The sequence below is a fragment of the Catharus ustulatus genome, chromosome 2 (genome assembly GCF_009819885.2).
Source record: "Catharus ustulatus isolate bCatUst1 chromosome 2, bCatUst1.pri.v2, whole genome shotgun sequence".
Lineage (NCBI taxonomy): Eukaryota > Metazoa > Chordata > Aves > Passeriformes > Turdidae > Catharus > Catharus ustulatus.
In genome coordinates this window covers 109,752,468-109,776,205 of record NC_046222.1, presented here as the reverse complement: position 1 = coordinate 109,776,205, position 23,738 = coordinate 109,752,468, and positions in this window count along the sequence as shown.

Genomic DNA, 23,738 nt, shown 5'->3' with positions numbered 1-23,738 from the left:
CACATTTAAAATCTTCAATAATTCAGCTGTTCAATTAGTCGGCCAATCAATTATTCAGTTATTGATCTGCCCAACAAGGAAAATAAAACTTTAATGGATGGACAGTTAAATTTTCACAAACAGAGGAATCTGTGTTGCTAATTACAACTTGCATTTGATCTCTGCCCAGGCACAATTCCTGGGCCACAAAGGTGGAGGGAAGTGTATTTTTCCCCTCTTTGCAGTTCTTAAATTAGCTCTGCCATAGGTCCACTGAAATATCTGAAAGTTTCTGTCTCTTTGTCAGCACAAGTAACATTACAGGTGATGCTTATCTACCTCACTGGCTTCTTGCTTAGGAAATTATTATGACTGAAATGATGCTTTGGTCTGGAGATAATTAAACACTCCTCTAAAAGCTGTAATAAAATTCTAAACCTCAGTTGCATTGTTTTGCTCCTTGCTTTTCCCATTCTAGATGTAATTTCTTCATAAGGGAACCTTCCAAATGTTTTCTCTTTCCTCTTATAAGCTACTTATTTCTGATCTACATCATCCTTTTTTAGCTCCTTATTTTTGATCTACATCTTTCTTTTTAAGCCTGCTCCCAAGCAGCTCCTCCTCCTCCCTTCCTCAGCGATTGCTACGCTGAAAGCCCATCTCTTTCTATCTCCTTTCACAAGAACAATGTCATAGGTTTGCACAAGGACTGTACTTGCTTGGAAAACATTCCTACAGTTAGTCACTGGTGCCTCAAAGCACTGAGACAATATTAAACTATTTGGCCAACTAAGTTCATCCCAGGACACAAAACTTATTCCTGAAGGTACTCCAACTTCTGTGCTGCTTAAGCCCTGCCACAACCAGTTTCATACCCTCCTGTCAGCTCAAAAAGGGGAAAGTGCCACCAGTCAGTTACTGACACACCAGCACAGCATTACATGGTACTTTTAAAATCAAACCTGTTTTCTACTGTCACGGCTTCTAGATTTTTATTTTATTCCATTTCAGGAAGGGAATATTTTTCATATTTTCCAGAAATGAAAACAGGTATTTTCAAAACATTCCCTGATGAACAGCTATCACAAGATTTGGTATTTTTCTGAGAATAGGAATAACAAAGAAAAGTGAGTGGAAAGTGAGTCACCAGTGAGTCTCAACCCAGCAGTATCCCTGCAGTGGTCACCCCAGAGCAGGTGATAAAATAATCCAAAAGGGGCAAGATGCCTGGATTTCCTCCAAGAGCTCTTAGCAGAGTTATATGATTCTTACCACATTTACCAGTGCCCATCAGTCAAGCCCACAAATGTTGACTATTACTGTTTTTTCCCTAGGCTGATGGAAATGCTAAGACCTGTTTTAGGGAAGGGAGAGGAGGAGAGAGTTCATGCAACACATGTGATGTGTAGTACAAGCACACACACACCTGCAAGCAATTTTATCTTCCCTTTAAGGGGGCTTTCCCAGTTTTGACTACAGGAAAGAGAGCAGCTATTGCTTTACAAGATTGTAGCACTTACTCCCCAATACCCACATGCTACCAAATGTATCCATCTTGAGAATAAGCTTTAAATGCAGTGAAACAGTTCTAATCAATAATTTGTAGCTTGTGATCGTATTAAATTGCAACACAATGCCTTCCCCTACCTCAAGAATCTAAACAATGGCACTTAAGCCAAAAGTCTAATTCTTGGTTTAATATGTACCAAATTTATGTAAGGTTTTGCACATAATATTTTTTTTAAGTAAAGCACAAGTATACAAATAATAAATCAACTTCATCAAATTATTGGGAAATATCCACTAAAGAAGAAAAAATCAGTAGCTTTAATGCTGATAAAATTCAAATCACAAAATTGTCAGAGATGGCTTATTAGTTACTTTAAATAGGCATTGAATAATTGACATACCCTGAAGAATAATTACAGGCTATATTAAGATGACAGGAGTTAAAATTTGTAAAGCTTAGAGTGCATGCCTTAAATGCCAAAGGCATATTGAACGAGCCCCAATTTCCTTTGCAGCTATTCCCATCCCACATTTATCCTCCCTGTTATTTATGTACAAAGAACAACAAAGTACCTTCAATCTAAATCAACCTGAATGTTTTGGCATATGGATAACTTTGACAGTAAAATGCACCTACAAAGGATCCAAAGAATAGGGCAATAGCAGTGTTTCCCAGAGCAGTATGACTGCAGTTTCTGATTCATTTGACTTGAAAGAAGGTGGTACATCTTTTCAGAGCTATGTTTTTTTTTCCTTCTAACATTCTTTATTTTATTGTACCCAAAGATCCATGTTCAGCTTGAAGCTGTGACCTCAGTCCAATAATTGGTTGCTGTATTGGGTTTTCGTAGCCATATTTTGATAGCAGTGGGACTGAAGGGGTGGCTTCTGTGAGAAGCTGCTGGAAGCTTCCTCCACGTTCCACAGACCCAATCCAAGCCAGCTCTAAGATGGAGCCACTGCTGGCCAAGGTTGAGCCCATTAACAATAGTAGCAACACCTCTGGGATAACTGAGAGAAGAAGGGGGAAAAGTCACTGCATGGGAACAACTGCAGCCCCAGAAGAAAGGAGTGAGAACAGGTGAGAGTGACAGCCCTGCAGACACCAAGGTCAGTGCAGAAGGAGAGGCAGGAGGGGCTGCAGGTGCCAGAGATGAGATTCTCCCACACTCTGTAATGAAGACCATGGTGAGGAAGATTGTGTCGCTGCAGCCCACAGAGGTCCACATTGCAGCCAATATGAACCTGCCCTGTGGAAGATCCCATGCTGGAGAAAGTGGATTTCCAAAGAAGGCTGTGACTTCATAGGTATTCCATGCTGGAGCAGGGTCCTGGCAGAACCTATGGCCCCACGGAGAGAAAAGCCCACACTGGAGCAGGCTTGTTGGCAGGACCTCTTACGCCATGGGGGATCCACAGTAGAAGAGCCTGTTCCTGAAGGTCTGCCCCAATGGAAGGGACCTATGCTGGAGCAGTTTGTGAAACTACAGCCCACAGGAAGGACTCACCTTGGATAGTTTATGGAGGACTGTCACCTGTGGAAGAGACCTCATGATAGAGCAGGGGAAGACGGAGGAGTTCTTCCTCTCAGGAGCAAGGGACAGCAGAGACATGATGAACTGACCAAGCACCAATTCCCCAGCATGCTAAGTCACTGCAGAGGAGGAGGTAGAGAAATTGAGAGTAAAATTGAGCACAAGAAAAAGGGAGGGGTGTGGAGGGAATGTGTTTTTTAAATTTGTTTTTATTTTCTCATTAACTTACTCTGATTTTATTGGTAATAAATTCAACTAATTTTTCCAAGTTGAATCTGTTCTGCCCATGAACTGTAACTGGTGAGTGATCTCTCCCCATCCTTATCTCAACTCACAAGTCTTTCATTATATTTCCTCTCCTCTGTCCTGTCGAGGAGGGGAGTGATAGGGCAGCTTTGGTGGCCACCTGGTATCCAGACAGTTGTATTAACCAGTTCAATAATTATCTCACCCTGAAGAAAAACTTCTTGTTTACATGCTACTTTCCCTTTGAGACAGAAAAGAGAAAGCCTAGCTACAGACCTATCTAAGTAACTACTGGAAAAACAAATTTTATCTGATGCAAAATTAGCTTCTTTCTTTTTCTCTTTGCTTTTCTTAGCTTTTTCATCTTTCCTTATCCTTTAGGTTTGCATTTAAAATTAAATACTCCAGGTAAAGTAGCCATCAGCTCTAAGTACTGTAGTGTACTGCTGTGCTCAGAGTACATGATGTAAGTCAGGAACTACCCAAAATACTAGACAATTTCATCTCTGTAATTTCCAAGTGGGACTGACACATAACTTCATTTTTTTGGCCTTATACTTTAGAGATCTATTTAACTTTGAAATACATCAATCTGCAAATAAAGCAAGGCTTTTTCCCCAGAAATTCAACAGACTGACTCTATCATAACCAGATTCTGACTGCATTGCTAATAATAGTAATTTTTCATGCTATGAGATACAAGCGTAGTTTGAAAATACTGTTACTGGTTACAGGGTAGAAAATAATTCAATCAAAAATCAGTATGATTAGATTATTTTTCCATCTACAAATGGTGATTTCTGTATTTTTGTATCACTGTTAAAAGAGGGGGATCCCTGAGCTACTTTAATTAATATTCATCATAAAACAGGCTGGGTGGAGAGCGCTTTTTAACCCAAAGCACTCCTTAATTCATGTCTGCTGCTGTGAAGTTTGAAATAAGAAAGTTCTTTCCTCAAGCCTCCAAGTGAACCAGACATCAGAGAGATTATTCCCTCCTGGGAAGCTGCTATTAAACCCAGGCGTTAAGAGTACATCTCTATCTGCTGAATTCAAGAACCAGTGCTCTCCATGTTATCTTTGAAGTTTATCTAAAGGCCCAATGGATAGAAACATAAGCAATCCTTATAACATCTCTCCCCAAAATTCCACCATACCTACCCCAGGCAACACTTTTCACATAGGAACTCTCAAAATATTTTTATTCCTAGACATGCAAACTGTAAGAAATATACACTGACAACCAAAACAACAGATTAACCCTGCAGACCTTGAGGGGAAAATAAAAGGCTGTTTACTTTGGATGAAGACTTAAGCCACTACTTCCTCAGTGAGTTTAATATTTTCCTCCCACACTAGGCTTATTTTTTGTTTTAATTCTTTCCTGTGGCACAGTCTGAAGTGCATTCTACTGTGTGCTTGGCAGCTATTCTTTCACTGTCTGCAGCTTTCTCTTGCCATTAACACTGGGATGCCTTTGCTACCAATGGATAAAATTTACAAGCTCATTTCAAGCAAGATTACAGGCAGTTTTCCTGCTCAACAAGAACAGTGTAGAATTATGGTTTCCAGAGGAGCATCTTCCACAAACAATGTATGCTATTTCTCATTTCCTTTTGGCAAGAAATGGTATACCCAACCTCTGTTAATTGCTTCCTGTAGACACACTTCTAAACAATAATTTGCACCAAAAAAAAAAATAGGATGCTGATTATTTTAGCAAATCCTTCCCAGTTTAAACTATCCATTGGTAAATAATCTGACACACAGCATAGCATCACTTGATTCATCACTACATGAGGCCAGACAGAGGTAAAAAGTGTTCAGAAAAATTTGCTGTTAGACCACCTTTGAAAATTACACCTAGAGCTACCCTTCAAACACAGTTCATTTCTTAACCTAGAATTGAGTACATTAAATGTGCTGACACAACTCAGAGCTGTCCAGTGTCCACAATACAAATATAGAGAGATCTTTCTCAAGTACTTATTTTAGCAGTATCCAGCTTGGTCTGAAGCTGAAAAATTCAGACTCAGAATAAACATAAATGTGTCAGACACTAAAAGACAACAAAAGAAGCTGATAAATCAATCCATATTAAATGTGTCAAGACTACCTTATTAAATACGTATTACATAATACTACTACTATTTAAATAAGTGGCATCTAGTGGATTGGGCACCCGAAAAAAAAGTCAGGATATTTAAGACCTATTGCTGTTAGATGATACCTGAAGAATGTAGCATTCTCGTGTTCCCTGACCCTCCACCTTTATCCTCCAAACTTTGTAGAGCGCTTTCAGTGCAAGGCTGTGTTTAAAAACATCACATTTTCACATAAATATCCCACACACTACCTGTGAAAAATTAAAAATTTACCAGCATGGATCGCAAGTGTGTATAATTGATATAAAGGTTACCCAAGAGACAAGTCTTCCTCCTATCTTCCCACTCCTAAATCCCCATAGCCTTATTCCTCTTCCCAAGACAGATTCCCTCTGACTCTCATCACCTAAGGGATGCATTTCCAAGCACTACTTCTTTGTAAATTGCAAACTGAACACACGAAAATGAGTGTGATTAACCAAACACTTGTCTGCTGCAATTATGTTTCTTTTTTCCATGAAGACATAAAACATGGAACGCATGGAGCCAACAGGGATGTATTCCATATTAAACACAAGAACATATGAAATGTGAGCCAACTGATTAATGCTGCTTCACATAAGGGGAGACAGATTATCCCAGTGATCCATTCCTGCACAGGGACTGTACACTACAGCATGCTTGCCAGGGCTGCTCCAGCTTAAAATGATGGTGAATCTCACTGACTTCCAGCTGGTTTATAAATTATATATATATATCTTCCCTACTTGCTACCTAATTCCTTGAAGACAAAGAAGGGAATAAATTCAGTCCAGCCTCTTGTAACCACTGATCTGAACACAAATGTCCAGATCTGGGCAATGCATGAGCTGGGGTAGTTTTCCCCTATACAAACGTACACAGAGTTATTAAGCCCAAGCTAAATATTAAGTTAAGATTGTATTGGTTGGATAGCTAGAAACCGATGACTTTTTATTTAGCAGGAAACAAAGAATTTTGAGACCTCTTTTTTGACAGGCAGGTCTTTTTTAAGACTACTATTCATGAGGAGGTGGGTTGCTACATACCAGTTATTTTTAGGAAATAAATTGTGCTTACTTTTTATAAAAGGAAAACAAATGCAGTTCATTTAATACTTGGAAATCCAATAAACTTGTGAATGTTTATTAATTCCTAGACCCAGTCTATTTTCAAAACACTTTGTCCTCCAAACTTCGGCAGATGTTTGCTGTATTATGAGACATGGGGCTTACACAACACAGGGCATTAAAATATACCTTATACAACAGTAATCAAAAATTTCAAGAATTAAAAATGGCAAAAGCCCAAATCTCCTAATTCCTTAGCAATAAATTTTTGATTGATTAACAGGGACTGAAGACAATAAGGGTCTGATCTAAATCCCATTAGACACTAGAGGAAGCTTGGCAGTAACAATTGTGACATTACAAGCAAGCATTTAATTATTTCTATATTTAGATTCTTACGTTGTAAGCCAGTGCATATAATGAAATGCCATGTTTAGTGACTTCAACTCCATTAGACATCCATATACTTGGAAAGCACTTGGAAAGCACCTGTATCTTGGGGTTTTTTTTCTTTTATGGCCTCATTCAAATTCAGCAATCACTAAGAATCTGAAGCGACAAACCAAGCACTCACATTAAACAAGATGATGTAAACAGAAACAACCCTCAGTCTAAAAGATCTATGGTTAATACCATCTAAAGCACTCCAAACACTCATTTCATGAATTCATTTAATGAAAGTGTCACTGCAATACAGAGTGGGCTACCTCTGATTCATTCTAATCATATGAAAGTCACGCACTTTGTTCTCACATATGGTTAGCAGCCTACAGTAATTGTTCCAATCCTCGGTGATTGCTTTATTTTATACTTTATTTAGCATACAAATACATAAATCTATTAGACCAATTCCAGACCACCAAATTCAGAATGTTTCAATTCACATGGCTGATGTTTTGAAGCAGGATGTGACCAAACCAGCACCACAAAATTTAAAAACTGACAATTAAGGTAACAGTCACCTGGAAGGGGAACATCGTTTTGTCTTGCCTTCTCCTGATTTACATTCCCATTAGTGTGCAATTATCTTAGAACACCAGTGTAACAAGAAGAACTCATCTTCCTCAGTATTTCCTGAAAAGGAATTTGTGCTCTTTCATGTTTCTTCACTGCCTGGTGCAACTGGCATCTTTTATTGTTTTTATGTACCACACTGAAAATAATTTTTACTAAAAATAGTACTTATTCAGATTATTGGAGAAAAAAACTAAATGTGAGCTAGCAATATTAAAAAAAATCATAAAGAAAATGACCTGGTTAACTGTGTATCAATTAGTGCACTATCATCACAGGCAAAGCAGTAAAGAGAATGATTCAGAATACAGCCACAATTTAATGATAATCACTGTTTTATGGAAAATAGGTCTTAAAATGTTGATAGGACTACGTATTTGGTTAATTTGTGTTTCAGTTAATGGCAAGTATGTTAATAAAACTTCTTGATAAAAACATTGTGATAAACAATTTAATTTTGTCACATAATAAAGGAATAAAAATAAACTAAACAGATTGAGGATTGGTTGATGGATGGGTCTCAACAATAACCATAAATGTCAGACTGCTCTGCTGTGACCATTTTTTTTGCCAAGACTGGCAAGGGTTTCTTCTAAACTGACCATGGGTCCCCATGCAAACCCATGTCTTCATGAATAACCCAGAAGTCCAACATTTGCAGATGACAAAAGGGCAACAGAGTGCAAATTAATTGCGGCAACAGATCAAATTGAATGGTGAAACTATTTAGTGACATAGTTTCATTTACATAACATCAGTTGTAATACAGCCAAACACGAATCTAATGAAAAAGCACATATGCTGAAACACATAATGGATGGAGGACTCTAATCTCAAATTTAGAAGGATACTGGGCTTCATGGTTAATTATAAATAATTACTGACTGAACTCAAGATCCAAATGCAAGGTTGTGACAAATGTAAGTGTCCACATTGCAAGTGAAGAATTGGAAGTGCCTTAGGAGAAACTGCAAGAACAACACATGTTCATAAAATATGTGACTATGACTAAGTGATTTAATCTATCCAAGAGAATGTTTAATTAGCCCTCTTGATCAGACTATAGAGACACCACCATTAGAAAGATACTTTTCATAGAAATCTCAGCATAATGAATATTAGAGAAATCTGGACTAGAAACAAAGCATACCATTGAAATTATAAGGGAAAATAACTTCTGAGCAGAGGTTACTAGAGATGGCTGGCACTATCCACTTCATGTAAACTAAGACATTTTCTATACAGTATATCTTGAGGTAAAAAAAAAATACAATCTTGAGGCTGGACTTGCATGAGGTTTTGCATCCTGGATCATAGAAGAGGCAAAGGTATGCGATCCCTTCTGCTCTTAAACACCTGTGAATCTAAACTGACCCTTGAGGTCTTTGGTAGAATACAGCTTACCACTGTCCAAAAATTTATCTCCAGGCCAATCTTACTCCTGAGTCAAGAAACTATGTGATATCTTCTGTTCACAGGAGGTGAACTGTTTTGACAGAAGTCGTGCTTTTATGTTTCTTTTTTTCTGTTTAAAATTTAGCCAACACTGAAACATCTGAGAGCAGGTTCAGCACAGCCATGACCTTGCATGCACCCTGATTCCGCCCAGCAGCTGTAAGCAGTTCACAGCAGTCACACTCAGGTGTGACTCTGGTATTAGTATAATTGCCTTTATTCTCAGAACTCCATACTATATTTATCTCGGCTCTCAGGCTATTTTACTTTTTTCTGAAGTGATGCCCAGGTGTGAAACATAAACAGCCAACTGAGTTTTAATCAGTCAATGACATTGACAGTTCTCTCTCTCTTTAGTCTTACTAACAAAAACATTCTAATATAGCATGTTCTGGGCCAATACTCCAGTCTACTTCTTGCTTATAATTGGCAATGCCAGGTATAAATAACAATTCTGCTGGTACTGATACAAATCACTTGCTATATAGTCTTTCAGAAGGCAAGTTGGTACAGTTATTTGCCTTTTGCATTCTTAAGTAGCATGAATATCATGTTAAGCCAGACAGTCATTTCTCATATACTCTGTGAATTATGGAATTTTGCAGTTCCATGATGCATGAACATTATTATTCTATAAAAGTAACAGCTCCTTCATATTTCTGATTAATGTTTTCTGTATGAAGATAGAGTGGTTACATGGCCATCAGTTTGAAAGGATTTTTTTAATATCAAGTGTAGCCCCCATCTTCTTGCTTTATTGTCTAGTCTGTCCACTAGTAGATAAGGACAGCTGAGACTGACCAGCAACCAACACCATTATTCACTTGTAAAATTACTGCCAGTCAAATGGTATGGCTTGTAGAGCTGGAAAATACTGACCATCCAGCAGAACCAAATATTGGAATTGTTTGTCTAGTGAGCATTTCTTTCCTACGACATGTGGGCAATTTTTGTTCAAACAGTTTTAAAAATTTTATGGGAAATTGTGAATTGAAATCACTGGGCTGTATCTTTCTGCTTTATCCTGATGTTTTTTTCCTCTCTCAATTCACATGCACTCTATTATGTATCTTACCCTAACAGTCTAACATCAAGTCCTAGTATTCATAGTCTTCCCATTGCACCAAACTGTTGGAACTGGAAGCAATCTTGGAAGCTGCCTGTAACAACATTAAGTTCTTTGAACACAGATTAGCAAAACAATTATTGTCCAATAGACTTTGCATCAAGAAAGTGATCTTGAGTCTTGTTTATCACCATGATAAACAGACTTTCAGCCACAGGGCTGAGTACCATCTTTTACTGTTTGTTTCAGTCACTTCCTAGGGGATAGAGTGTTTTATAACTCATTGTTCTACTAGAAATCCAGACAGCATACACTTCATGTGGTGTATGACTAGTCATTTAGGATCCTAATATATGCTCAGTACTGTGGCAATGGAAGACAAATCCTCGTCTCTAATATAACTGTAAAAACTTGTAAGCAGTTTGGGAACAAGGTAATTTCAGGCATAAGAATGAAATAGTTCTTAAACTCTGAATGTGGGTAGTTCCAGGCAGATAACTGGAGAGCGGTATGATGAATACGTCATCTCATGTTAAACTTCTGTGTATCATCAGTGTCAAAATAATCATTCTAAACTCACTTCTCATACCAAGCCTATTTTAGGTAGCTCTACAAAAAGTCAGCTGCTGCCAAAATCCTTCCCAGTAAGTCCAGTTTCAGTGCAACCAGAGCAGACTTTGAGCAATCAGATTTGCTTCCTTAGCAGAAATTTTATATATCCATGGCATGAGTAAGTGCAAACCTCTATCAAAATGCATTCCCATCACCCACAATTATGTCCTTGAGTCAGAGAACTGCAAGTACAGTACATTCTGCCGTTTCTTTTACTGCATCCATGCTGTTTATTCTCCCACCACAAAAGTTTTCAAGAGCACCAAGCTGTTGTTATGACTCATAGTAAACACCAACGCAAAGCAAGCAGCCCAATTTTCTTCTTCCCTGATTTCACTAACACACATTCAGTTAGAAGAGAGAAGGGGGAAAAAAAGGGGGAGAAAATAACAAAGGTTCAGTTCTCATAAGCTTGTACATCCATGTTGAGAAAAGAGAAGGCTGGAGAGGACTACACAAGAGACGAACAAAAATACCATAGCAATTCAACACATGGTGAGGGGGTGGAGTAGGATAACGCTACAGAAATGAATGCTTATGACTCTCACATCATCACCTCCAAAATAATCAGCCAAGAGAGATAATTACTGGGGTTAGCTTAAGTATATATATGTGTGTGTGTGTGTACATGCAGAAAGGAACAGAACGAAAGGAACTGCTCAAAACCTCCATCTCAAATGAGAGACAGGTTATTACTTCGCAGCCAAACATAAGCTCTAGGTAAGATCAAACTCTAAAACCGAGTCACAAGATTTGTGACAGCAGTGTCCATCTTAGCAAAATGAAATGACAGGATATGGTACAGATACAAGCTAAATCACACAACCCTAAAACTGTTTATAAAAATCCTCAAATTGGACTTTTGAAGGTAAAAGGGGAAGAAGTTCATTGCAACCCAGGCTTCATCCAATTCATGAGCTTTACACAGTGGGGTTTTAGTTGGAGAGTGCTGATGGGTTCTACCTGAGAACTGAAGGCAAAGACACAGACCTCTCCACACGACCAATCCACAACTGCTACTGCAGGTATCGCTTCATAGAGTATCTTAAATGATATGGATAACAAAATCTGTGGCTATAACTGGTGTTCATCACCTTTGACAGTCAGGCTGTCCTTTTTTCTGAACCTGTGTTTAGAAACATAATTTGAAGTTCCTGTATTTGGGGTTAACTTTGAACCATTTTGTGAAACTGAACACTTCTGCATTTTCAGCATGCAAGTGAAAAATAAAATGCAAAATAAATTAAATTACATATAAAAACTATTGTTTGTTCTCTGATTTAATATCATAAGCTGTTAAAAAAAAAACCAACAAAAAAACAACCAAAACCAAACAACTAAAAATGCTCCAAAGGAATGCTGGCAAATGTACCCTGTAAACCAAACAAAAGAAATATAAATTCCCTCAAAAGGTTTATCTATTTCAGAGTGATCATTGCTAATTTTAATAAATCAGTGAAAGGATGCAGCTATGTGAAACAGTATGTTTTGTTATATTTGAAACTATTTCTAAGCCATTATTCTCTAATTTCAGTTAGAGAACAACATTCAGGTAATGCTGAAATATTCATAAGCACATTTTTTCTCAAGCTAATTCAACTCTGAGATTATTTTTAACATGAAAGTTCCCTTAAGAAATGTGAAAGAATGTGGGTAACTTTGAGGAGTTTAAATAAATACAGAAGTCCATATCATCTGTTTTTATAGTAAGTTTTTTATCTAGACATTTTTTTAAGATTACTGTTTGTCAGATTAAAATTTGGTCATACATCTCCAAGTTAGCATGATGATCTTGAGCGGGCCAACACCTTTTACAAAGTCAACAAGATCCCCAACTAGGTACCAATTCCAGGGTGACTTTTAGACTGGTCAATCATCTCCTCTATAAGGAACAGGAAAACAAGAAGTTATCTTGCTTGTACTGCTACAGAAATGCTGAGGTTCTGAATGAAGAATTCATAGAATTCACAGAAGCACATAATGAATAAAGTTGTGAGGGACCACTGGAAATCATCTGGTCCAACCTCTCTGCTCAAGCAGGGTTCCCTAGAGTACATGGTGGGCTTGTGTCCAGGCAACTTTTGAATATCTGCACCTACAAATCCAGTCCAGTGCTTACTGATCAGCTGGTAAATTTCCATTCTGATTTTCTATTGCTCAAATTCAATCTCAGTGTTCCATTTCCATGATAAAAATTTTACTTTGGGAGAATTTGGAGACCATATTTGGCAACGCAATTTTTTTTTTCCCAAGGACAAGATAAAAGACTGAGTTCACTACCGCAGAAACACATTTGAAAATTTCTGTGTTCAGAATATCAAGATTAAAGAATAATTTATATTTCATTGTGTTTGCAATTCCATGTTTAAAATGTATACCCTTTATGAAAAGAACTTTGGTTTTACGATTTTATACCCTGTAAAAACACATTTTTAAAAAAGCCCCATTGTAAGTGTTCCCATCAGCAATAAATTTGTTCTTAGTATTGTTCCAATCAATACCAAGAGTTTTCTGCAACAGATTTAGGGACTCAGAACAGCAGTAGGTGGGCCACATGCAACCTCTAAAAATGTCACTCTTAGTTAACATTTCATAGAAAGCATTGAGCTACGCAGCAGGAGGAAATATAACCACAGAGGAGAATGGAAAAATGATGGACAACTTCCTCTAGCTTAAGGAAAGCATCAGGAGAAGTTTTCAATGGAGAGGAAATGAAAATCGAAGAATCATTAAAATTACTCATAAATAGTCCTACACTGAAAGAGTAAGGTTAAAAAAATCTTGTTATGAGACTTAGGGGGGCCATCTACCACAGATTTTGGGATCACGAGCTGGAAGAATGTTGAGTTCCTGTGTAAGACAAAGAAGATTTAATGTAGCCATGGGAGCTATCACCAGTCAGGATTGACCTAATTTCATTTCAGAGTGGTTGTTCTTGCAAAATTTGGACAATTTTTATCCAGAATTAACCAATTTTAACATATTTCCACTAATTACCGTGTCTGTGCTATTACCTTGTCACCAGGCTGTAAGTGTGAGGAAACTCCAGAGTCTACAAGCTGCTACAAGAAGAGAAGGGGCTCAGCAAAGAACTGCAGCACAAGACAAGAGAATGTTGGGAAAATCAGGGGAGCTGATGCTCAAAGCTCTGAAGTCATGGAAGAGAAACTTTCCATGGATCAGAGAGGACTTCACAGAGTGTCTGCAACCCAGGAAGCTACTGAGCTGTCTGAAACTTGAAGGAAAAAATAATCTAACTGAAGTGTCAGTAGCAGAAACAGATGGAATTACAGGCCTTTATTCCATCTCTAGTCACCTTCAGCTTTCATTATTTAAGGAAAAAAATATGCTAAGTATTCTAATGCACACTCGCATAGAATCTGATGTCTCTTCAATTTAAAATCTTGTAGAACTATGAGAGTTCCATGTAAGAAAGCGTTTTAAGCAAATCCACCTCAGAGTTCTGGAGAACTGGTCACCTACTCCAGTCACATCAGACACTACCAAAAGGCTCAGAGAATTTGAGTTCTCTCAATAGCACTGCCTGTGGTGCTGCACAACCACATGGGCATCTCACCTGCTCTACCAGCCATTCAGATCAAGACAGAGCCTGGTTAAACAACAGTCAGGAAATGCAAGTGGGAGGACACAACCTGCAGTAGCTGTACAGAATTTCTATCAGAGCAGTATGTCCTAGGCAGATATTCTTTAGTGTCATATTGTTCCAACTAACCAAAAAAACCCCCACTATTTCTGCCACTTTCACAGTCAGCAATCCTATGAGTAGCTGTAGCAGCATCTTCTGGAAGGAAGAAAATTAGATAAAAGGGAGCCAGCAAGAAGAAAAGTTTAGAATCATACAGTAGCTAACTTGATTTAATCAATTGCCTTATGAGGCTAAGAAAGAGATCTGGCATGTGGCCTGTGCTGCAGAGACTGCAGTGGCATGCATCCAGCCATATAAATCTGGCATCTAAATTTTTCTTCTCTCTGCTCCTCAGCCCACAGCTAAATCTGTACTAGAGAATGATCCCTCTCTTTCTCTTCTCATATACAAGCACAAGTAAGGGATGGGGTCTACTGCACAATTGAATGAGCTGGCAATGCTTTGAAAGTGCAGAAGGGCATGCCTTTTGAAAATATTTAGCTGTTAACCAAAGGTTTACATCTCTCTGCAGCTAATGTCATTATAAGGCAGGGGTATTTCAGAGAAGAAAACATAAACATCTCCAAATACTCTTCTAACAAATAAATTATGACCCAAGAGTACGAAAATTTTTAAACAAACAAACAAACAACAACAAAAAGAAGGAAAAAAACCAAAAGTGGAAAGAAAACAGATGAAACTGGTGCCAACTATGAAAATTAACTTTAGTGCCTATATAATAGGTAGAAACCAAACTCCTGATGACCTCAATGCCTTATTTTGTTGCTATTTTGGCATCTTCTGATATACACACGTATTAGCTGCTCATCTAAGTGAAGGCATGGAAGAGGTTATTCTCTAATTGCTGACTCCTTAAAAGGCTGTATCATTTACACTTCTGTCCTGGGGTGAGTTTATGATGCTGAATTATATCCCCATTCGTCTTTTTAGCCCAGAAATAAGTTCTGCACCTTTAAGACTGGTTCCGAGAGCAAAGTGGGGGAGAAGGGAAGGCGGTGGATTTTTTCGCGGCTGTATTCAAAAGCAGAGATAAGAGCTTCAGCTCTCTGTCGGTGTGTTGTCTGCAGCACGGACAGCAGGAGAGAGCTCTCTTTACTTTTAGTTAGTAGATTTTAGTTAGCTGAGGCCAGACGTTTTTTGGAGCTGTTCAGCTATTGCTCGGTCCGGGGCCCCCCGAGCTGCAGCGCAGCCGGACACCGGACCCGAGCCCCGGAGCCCGAGAAAGCCGAGGACCGCCCCACGAAAAGAGCTCTCTCTGAGCCACAGAAGGACTTTCTGAATTTGCCATTGCTTCAGAATAACGAGAGGTCCCACTGTTTAATATTATTCATTTTCTCATGTTTGTGAGTACACTGCTTGTTAAATAAACAGTTTTTTCCCACGTTTCTCGAAGGACATTTGTGTCTCCCGAACCACTGGGGGGAGGCGCTGCTTGCATTTGCTTTCTAGAGGGACCCCTTCGGAGCTTTCCTCCCAAATTTGCCCTAAACCAGAACAACGTCACACAAGAGGTTTGACAAAGCCCTGCACACAGTAGTCCCCCACACTTGTCTCTACTCGGTGTCACAAATGTGCAGGCCTTGCATCAGCACTGGCTTCTGGCAATGCCTACACAAAGCAACACATGAATGCTATTAAAAGACACATGTATTATTCAGTGGGACACTACCCAAATTTCACCCACTAAACTGAGCAAAAATAACAGAGGAAAAAAGTAAGAGTACAAGATCAAAGAGTTCATAGTACCCTTTATAAGTCAGCCACTGGATTACAGAAATGCCATAGGTGCATGGTGTATTACCTGGGTCTCCTTCTCACTTTATATACAAGGTTATTCAAACAATAAATGGCACTCCCTGATTCTCTCTGTGTATAAGCATTCATAAGAATGCTCTGGTTTGACCTGTGCATTTTCTGTGCTCCTTTTGCTCAGTTGGGAGGTTTCAGGATCCTCTTACAGCCAAGAGAAAAAACAATATCTGAACAGACTCTCACTAGGCTTTGCCCAGTACATAACTATGCCAAGAGAAAAAACCAATACCTGGGCAGACTCTCACGCTTTGCAGTGTAGAGCTGAGCAAAGCTGAGCATTTTTGCACAGACTGTGCTCTACACTGGCAGCTGGGTAGGCCACACCATGGTGTCACAACACACTCCGGGAACATCCAACTGCACTCTCCTCCTTAGTCTCAGTTTCAGTATTTGTGGGAAAATAATGGAAGATTAGTGAGGATTCTAAATACACTCAAGAACTTGCAGCTGGGTGCCAAAACCATATATATCATACAAATTTGTTTGCTGGACAAGAAGAATATCTGTGTTTGGATAACACAGACCTGTGATAGCCTTAGAGGCACCTTATCAAACATGCTTGAGATTCCAGCCTTGGTGTGGGAAAGACTAAAGAAGAATGGTAAATAACACCTTCAGGAATCCAGAAGGGCAGGTTTGGTCATCATTCAGCAGGGACAGCACTCCATGCTGCATCCTTGCCTGTGTGCCTCTGGCCAGGTGCTGCTTCAGAGATCCCCTGGTTGGGGAGGTAACAAAAATTGGTTTACTCTTTGTATTTCATACATGGTTTGGCCTTTTTTCCTGTAGCCTGCCTGTGCCAGCTCACACAGTATTTCGATTTGCTGTGTGTTTGAGCTGTTTCCTAAGTTTGGAAGCTAACATATGCTTCACAAGACTGCTACTCTATAGGGCCTCTCTCTATAAGGAGAGGGAAAGGACATAGAAACTGGCCAGTCCTGTGTCTGAAGAAGGAATCACAAATCATATCTTGGTATTCCACCTCACTCAACAAATAATTAACCTATACTGCTTTCCAGGAAAATCAGTGCTTGTGCATAAGCAGTCACTTCCAAAAATTTGTGGCATATATAGCATGCAGTTTTTAAACTACCAAAATATAGGCAAAGTGATTTATTCCATCTTTTTACTGAAAGCCAGACTACTACAAAATATATTTTTTTACAAGTGGTTTGCAAGGCGATTTTCAAAGCATAGGTTTGTGCAGTTCTGTGTAGTCATTTGATCTATGTCTTCTTCAGTCTCAATATCTTCAACTCAGCATAAACATTTTTCTCTATCTATTTATTTTCATCATCTGTTTACTTTCTTTGACACTGCTGAGTGTTGGCTATCAGCTATCTATTACAACCTAACTGTGTTCAGAACAAAACTGGTTAAAGGGTTTCATTATTGCAGTCCCTGAAGCAGTTGCTTTTGCTTCTGGTCTTCTACAAACTTAGTTATATTAACACTGCGTTATGAAAGACACCAGATGGACAGTACTGGAAAAACCACATCCTTGTTTTCAACAGTACCTGCCTTGGGTCATCACATCTCTTCCTCCCTATATGAGGAAACATTATTACATTTCTTAGAAAAGGTCTACAGGGTGTAGCATGTGGAATTTTTCCCAGATTCTATAAGCAGACAGTTACATCAAACCACAAAATGGTTTCCAAAATAAAGGTGTTTCATACTGCAAGCTAATACCAGTGGGATGGAGTAGTCGGCTGTAAATATCTCAAAGCTCTCAGTTTCTTCAGACTTTTACTCAGCAGCTCTCATTCTGTTTGGACAGACATTTCTTGTGTCTGTTGTCATATGTTAAATGTTGGGGTTTTTTTCCATAGGAAAGATATTTTCAAGATGAAACTTTGAAAGTCTCTTGCTAATTTTCTCTGGATCTTGAAATGGAGGATAGGAAATGGGATTGAAGAAAGAGATTAGTAACATTCACAAATAAAATGACAGAGCCATCCTCATATTCATGGAGGAAATCCCTTTTGCCAGTGTTCTGTTTACTCCACGTCTTTTGGCACAACTGCTGTTATTTCAGGCTGACATACCATAGTTTAAGTGCATAAAACAGTCAGGGAAACAGTGAAAATAGGTCTGATACTTGGCTGACATGATTCCAGTGGATTTTCCCAGTGGAGAAGAGTAAGGATAGTAAAGTGACAGTTCAGATAGAAAAAAAACCAAAAAAACCTGAGAAGTTGAGTTAAAGTCAGTTGCTGAAAACTGAATTTCTCGGCACTTGGGAACAGGCAATCTCTCATCTGAGTGCTCAAGTGCAGCATTTTCTGTTCAATAGTGTCCTCTAGTGACAGGGAAGGACTTTTCAAACAGGAGGTGAACAATTTTCAACCGGTAAAAACGAGGTGGAAAAAAGTCTTGAAACTACATGAGTCAATTTGTTAATGATCTTACTGCCACTGCGGGACTTTGGTGTTAATGTACACCTGTGCTGCACTGCAGCTAAAAAGGTGTTACTGTTGCAGCTACTCCTGAAAACCGACCTGCAAACCCCCATTCAATCTAGAGCATAGCATTGTAAGGCAGGCTCACCTGAATGGGATGAAAGGAGCATCCTGCAGCTGCATACATGGTAAAAAAATGTGTTTGTGATTCTGTCGGAGAAGATAAGGACTGATACTGCATTGGAGCTAAACTCTTGCATCTTTTCTCATCTTTCCTTTAGGTCTACAGAAAGGAGGGCATCCTCTAAACTACTACACTATAACTTACTATAATCATTGTCAGCTGAGAAGTCTAAAGTAATCTTACGAAGTTTATTTTTTAGGCATCTTATAAATAATTTTATAATGTAGCCATAACAGCCAGCTTTTTTTTTCTTTTCTTTTGCTAATACTGTATTTTTTGAACTGTCATGAGAGGAATAAACTAAAACAGCAAAAATGTAATGCAGATTACCACATGTTTTTAGACAGCTGAAAACATAAATCACTAATCTGACTTTGCTGAAATCTGTATTGGTAATTCTGGCCAATTTTTTTCTCATGTTGTGTCCTTTTAAACATATTATTCAAGCACATGGAATAGTGTATAGACATGAAACACAAGATTCATTTTAGAACAGCTATTTTCTAGCCAGTTTTATACAAAACAGATGAAACTCTGGAAACTAGAGACAATTAAAATGTTACCCTTGTTTAAATTCCCTCCCTCCTGATACTTTGGACTGCTCTTAAAGATTAACTTCCTACTGTTAATTCCCTTTTAGCTGTGTCATAGAAACAAACCTTTATTCTGAAGTTTATTTCTTAAAGTGAGAAGTCACACCCTCCTTACCAAGCTGGCTGACATTTTAAAGATTTTAAAGCAGAACAAGAAAAAGATAAATCTCGTTTTTTCCTCTTATCTAACACGGTTACCCAGTTTCAGGTCTGCTGAAAAGTTATGGAAAACCAGTAGAAATGTCACTATTAGTCTTTGAGAAGGACAGCATGGCTGAACTCCACTGCTGAGAGAAACCAACAGCCAAACAGATACCAACAAGTTACCTGCTGCAAAACCTTGGCGTGGTAACGTGAACTCCGTGCTAGTCTCTGCAGTCAGGGTCAGCAGAATCTGACTGCAGCACCATCAGTGGCAGAACTCTGCTTCCTTGGATCAGCTTCCACATGAAGTCTCGAAATGTCAGTGTAAATACACACTGAGTCCCACCTGGCACACAGCTGGTGCCAGCTGCAAAACTCAACGCCAAGCAGTCCAGGCACCATTTGCAGCAAAACACACATTAAAGCATCTCCAGGTGAATCCAAGCCCTGTGGAGGTGGGCAGATCTGACAGGGACCCTTCCACAAGCTCATCCCCATGCTGAATCCACTACAGTTTTATTGAGTACCCAGGCCAACATCATAGGACTTGTTTTGTTTCCTTGGCATTGTCAAAGCACATCCCCTGCTGAAACCAGTCCTGATACACTGAAACACCCACAAATGATATAAAGTTCTTGTCAGGAACTGTAGTGATAGTGATGCCTTGGAATGACAAGGATTAATGAGTACAAATTAAAAGAGGGGAAATGTAGGTTACATATTGGGAAGAAATTATTTTCTGTGAGGGTGGTGGGGTACTGGAACAGAGTGCCCAGAGAAGCTGTGGGTGCCCCAGCCCTGGCAGTGTTCAAAGCCAGGCTGGATAAGGCCTTGAGCAGCCTGGGACAGTGGGAGGTGCCCCTGCCCAGGGCAGGGCTGTTGGGACGAGATGGCCTCTGAGGCCCCTTCCGATCGTTAACATTCTGACTCCACAATTCTGTGAAGAAGGTGACGTCGGGAAGAAGAGGGAGGAATTTCCTGGCGGTGTCCCCTGCCGCCCTGCTTGCCTTGAGCTTTAATTTTCTCAAACCCAGCTAGAGACATTTTCTCTCCCTCACCTCTGCAGGGTGTGAGGAAACAAAACGGACACATGGCGGCAGCACCACCTGCCGGCGGGGCCGGCGCTAGGCCCTGAGGGCCGCCGGGGCTGGGGAGCCCCGGGCGGGCTGGGGAGGCCCCGGGAGGTGTCGGAGACGCCCTGGGGGAGGTCCCGGGCGGGGTTGGGGGGTGGCTCCGGGCGCAGCTTGCGGGGAGGCCCTGGGAGTGTCAGAGACACCTTGGGGGAGGCCCCGGGCGGAGGTTGTGGGCGGTCCGCGCCGCCTTGTGCGGAAAAAGCCGCCGTCGTTCGCCGCTCCGCGGTGCCTCCAGCTCCCTGCCCGCTGCAGAAGGGCTGGGGCCAGCAGCAGAGCCAGCGGGCAGCAGGGCACCTTTCCTCGGCAGAGCTGCTGAAGGGCTCAGCCCTTCTTTTCAGCGCACGTGCAGCCATACGATTTTCATACGTCTTTCTTTTTCTCCCCTGTTTGTGGTGGGAATGTGCGGGAGGATGAGCAGGGAATGATGCGGGGAACGACGGGGTAAAAGCGAGGGTCTGCAGGGGACAGCTGGGTTGGGGAGGGCGCAGGTGACCGTGTGTGCAAGGGGGTTACGACAGCAGGAGGGTGACAATCCCACAGGGAAGACTGCAAGGGCGGACAGGGCAGAGAAAAGCCCGCAGACAGTCTTTTTTGTAGGTACTGTTTCCTTCCACAGGTGGAATCCAAACCCTCATCAGCCTGAAACTGAAACCCTCCCAACCCCCAAATCTCATTCTCTCCTCCTGCCTGAGAACGTTGTCATTCCACCATAACAGTGAACTGAATTTCCAGGTTTTCTATTCTGTTCCCACATTATTTTCTCATATATTTTCCATCAGAAACCAGCTCGCTGTGCCTTTTCACTCCTTAACTGATTTCTTCACAGGCAGCGCTGCACAAAAGATAGGAGCACAGTGTTGGCAAAGTGCTTTCTAAGCCAAAGGGATTTTGAATTTTCCAGTGTTGGCTTTAAGGATTCACAGCTGAAGTTGGAGCATGTGTACCTTTTACCTGACGTTGCTGGTTTCCAAGTGGTTGATACATATTATCTTACACACATCAAGAGATAGTTTTCCCTATTCCAGGAAGGCAAATGATAAAATTCAGCCTTTGATCCCATTTTGCCATGTGCTTTTCATACGTTAGATAGAGTGATCCTGTGGGTTGATTCTAAGTCTCTTGAGTCTCTGTTCCTTCGTGACTTCAACGCGGTTCCCAAGTAATACAGGTCTACTGTTAAACTCTCCATGTCATACTGGGTTGTTGAGTTTTGGGTTTTTTAACAGCCCTATTTGCAACAAGAGATAGGAGACAGTGGAAGAATACTTAAAGAAGTGAAACTGAAGTTATAAAAGAAAATTAAGTCCACCATTTGGTACTGACATCACATGTTTTGTAACCTATGAATTCAGTAAACTCCTAGCCTGTTGGTGGGGATCACAGTACCTTTTCTCCCACAGTCCTCCTTGCTGTTTCACAATTTTACTGTAACTAATCCAGCTTCTACTATTTCTGCAGTAATTATAGCCTCCCATGCAAATGAGATTCTTTTTAATAACATATAAAGTTATATATATTTAATAACATAAAGTAGGGTGTCATCTTTGATAAAGTTAGAGATCTGGAAGAAGCCATACAGGAGTCCCCTTCAGCTCCCAGGAGGAAACCCAGCCACTGCCATGCAGAGCAGATTGTTAACAGTGTGCTATCCCACTTCTCTGCATGTGCAGAGGAGACTCCTTCCCTTCTGTATCCTTCAATGCAAGGGAGCACTACACACTCATCCTTGCTTGTTTTTTACTTTGCAGCAATAACATTGGGTACATATGATGCAAAGATGAGATTCGGAATGTCTAGGATTTGCTGCTATTTCCAGTTGAAATGTGGTTACACAATAAAATATTCAAGATTAATCTGCTTGAAATGCTAGAGATGTTAAGTGACAAGAAGCTGGGAACAATGATTTAGAAATGGCAGCTCAATTATGCAGCTTGGAGAAAAACAAGCAAAGACTGAAACTGAGATTAAATGCCTTTAATTCATTCTATTTTGAACTGAAATTTGGATAACATTCACTTCCTGGTGAGCAGCCAGGCTCAGCTGCAAATAGTGGTGTCTAACGAGCAGTCTGAAGGCAGTTAACAAAGGAGATGAAGCACTCACTGTGCTTCAGAGCCTTTAGGCAGTTGCAGGAGGGAGACAGGAGGGGAAGAATGCTCTCCTTGAGAGATTTTCCACATAGCTTCGGCCAAATGAGCAAGTCCAAGTGTTCCCATGAAGCAGGAGTAAACTGAGCATTTATTTCTCTCTGTTTTTACAGGAAAGGCCATATCACAGCCGTAGACCATGAATAGTCATGATAAATGACCATGTCAGATTAGCTCCCTCTACATTTGAGAGGACAAGGCTTGGTTCATAGTGTGTCTGCTGGGTTTGTTTGCTCATTCTTCAAGGTTAGGCCTGAACAGCATTGACTATTTGAGCTTTGCCAAGGCTGCCCTCAAGAGGAGACTCATATTCCATACGTGGAGCAAGCATTTGAGTGCAGGCCACCAATGCAGTCTGCCCATACTGGGATGGGTGGGCAACCAGCTCTAGGTGACCCTGTTTGAACAAAGACCTTGAAATAGATGACTTCAGTTGTGCCTTCCAATTTGACCTATTATTCTATACCTCATGCACGAATTAGAGAATCACAGAATCACACACTAGGTCAGGTTGGAAGGGACCACAGTGAATCATCTGGTCCAACCTCCCTGCTCAAACAAGGTCATCCCAGAGTACATGGCACAGGGTTGTGTCCAGACAGCTCTCAAATACCTCTAGTGAGGGTGACTCCACACTCTCTCTGGGAAATCTGTTCCAGTGATCACCTGCATGGAAAAGAAATTCTTCCTCCTATTCCTGTGCATCAGTTTCTGCCTTTCGCTTCTTGTCCTATTGCTTGGCACCACCAAAAAGATCTTGGCTCTATCATCTTGACACCCTCCCTTCAGGTGCTTACTGTAGTGGACTGACACTGGCTGGATACCAGACACCCACCAGAGCTACTCTCTCACTCCCCTCCACAGCTGAAGGGGGAGAGGAAATATGACAAAGGGCTCATGAGTTGAGATAAGGACTGGGAAAGATCACTCACCAAGTACCATTATGGACAAAATAGGCTTGAGTTAGAGATATTAAATGAATTTGTTGTTAACTAAATCAGAGCAGGACAATGAGAAGTAAAATAAAACCTTAAAAAACAACTTCCC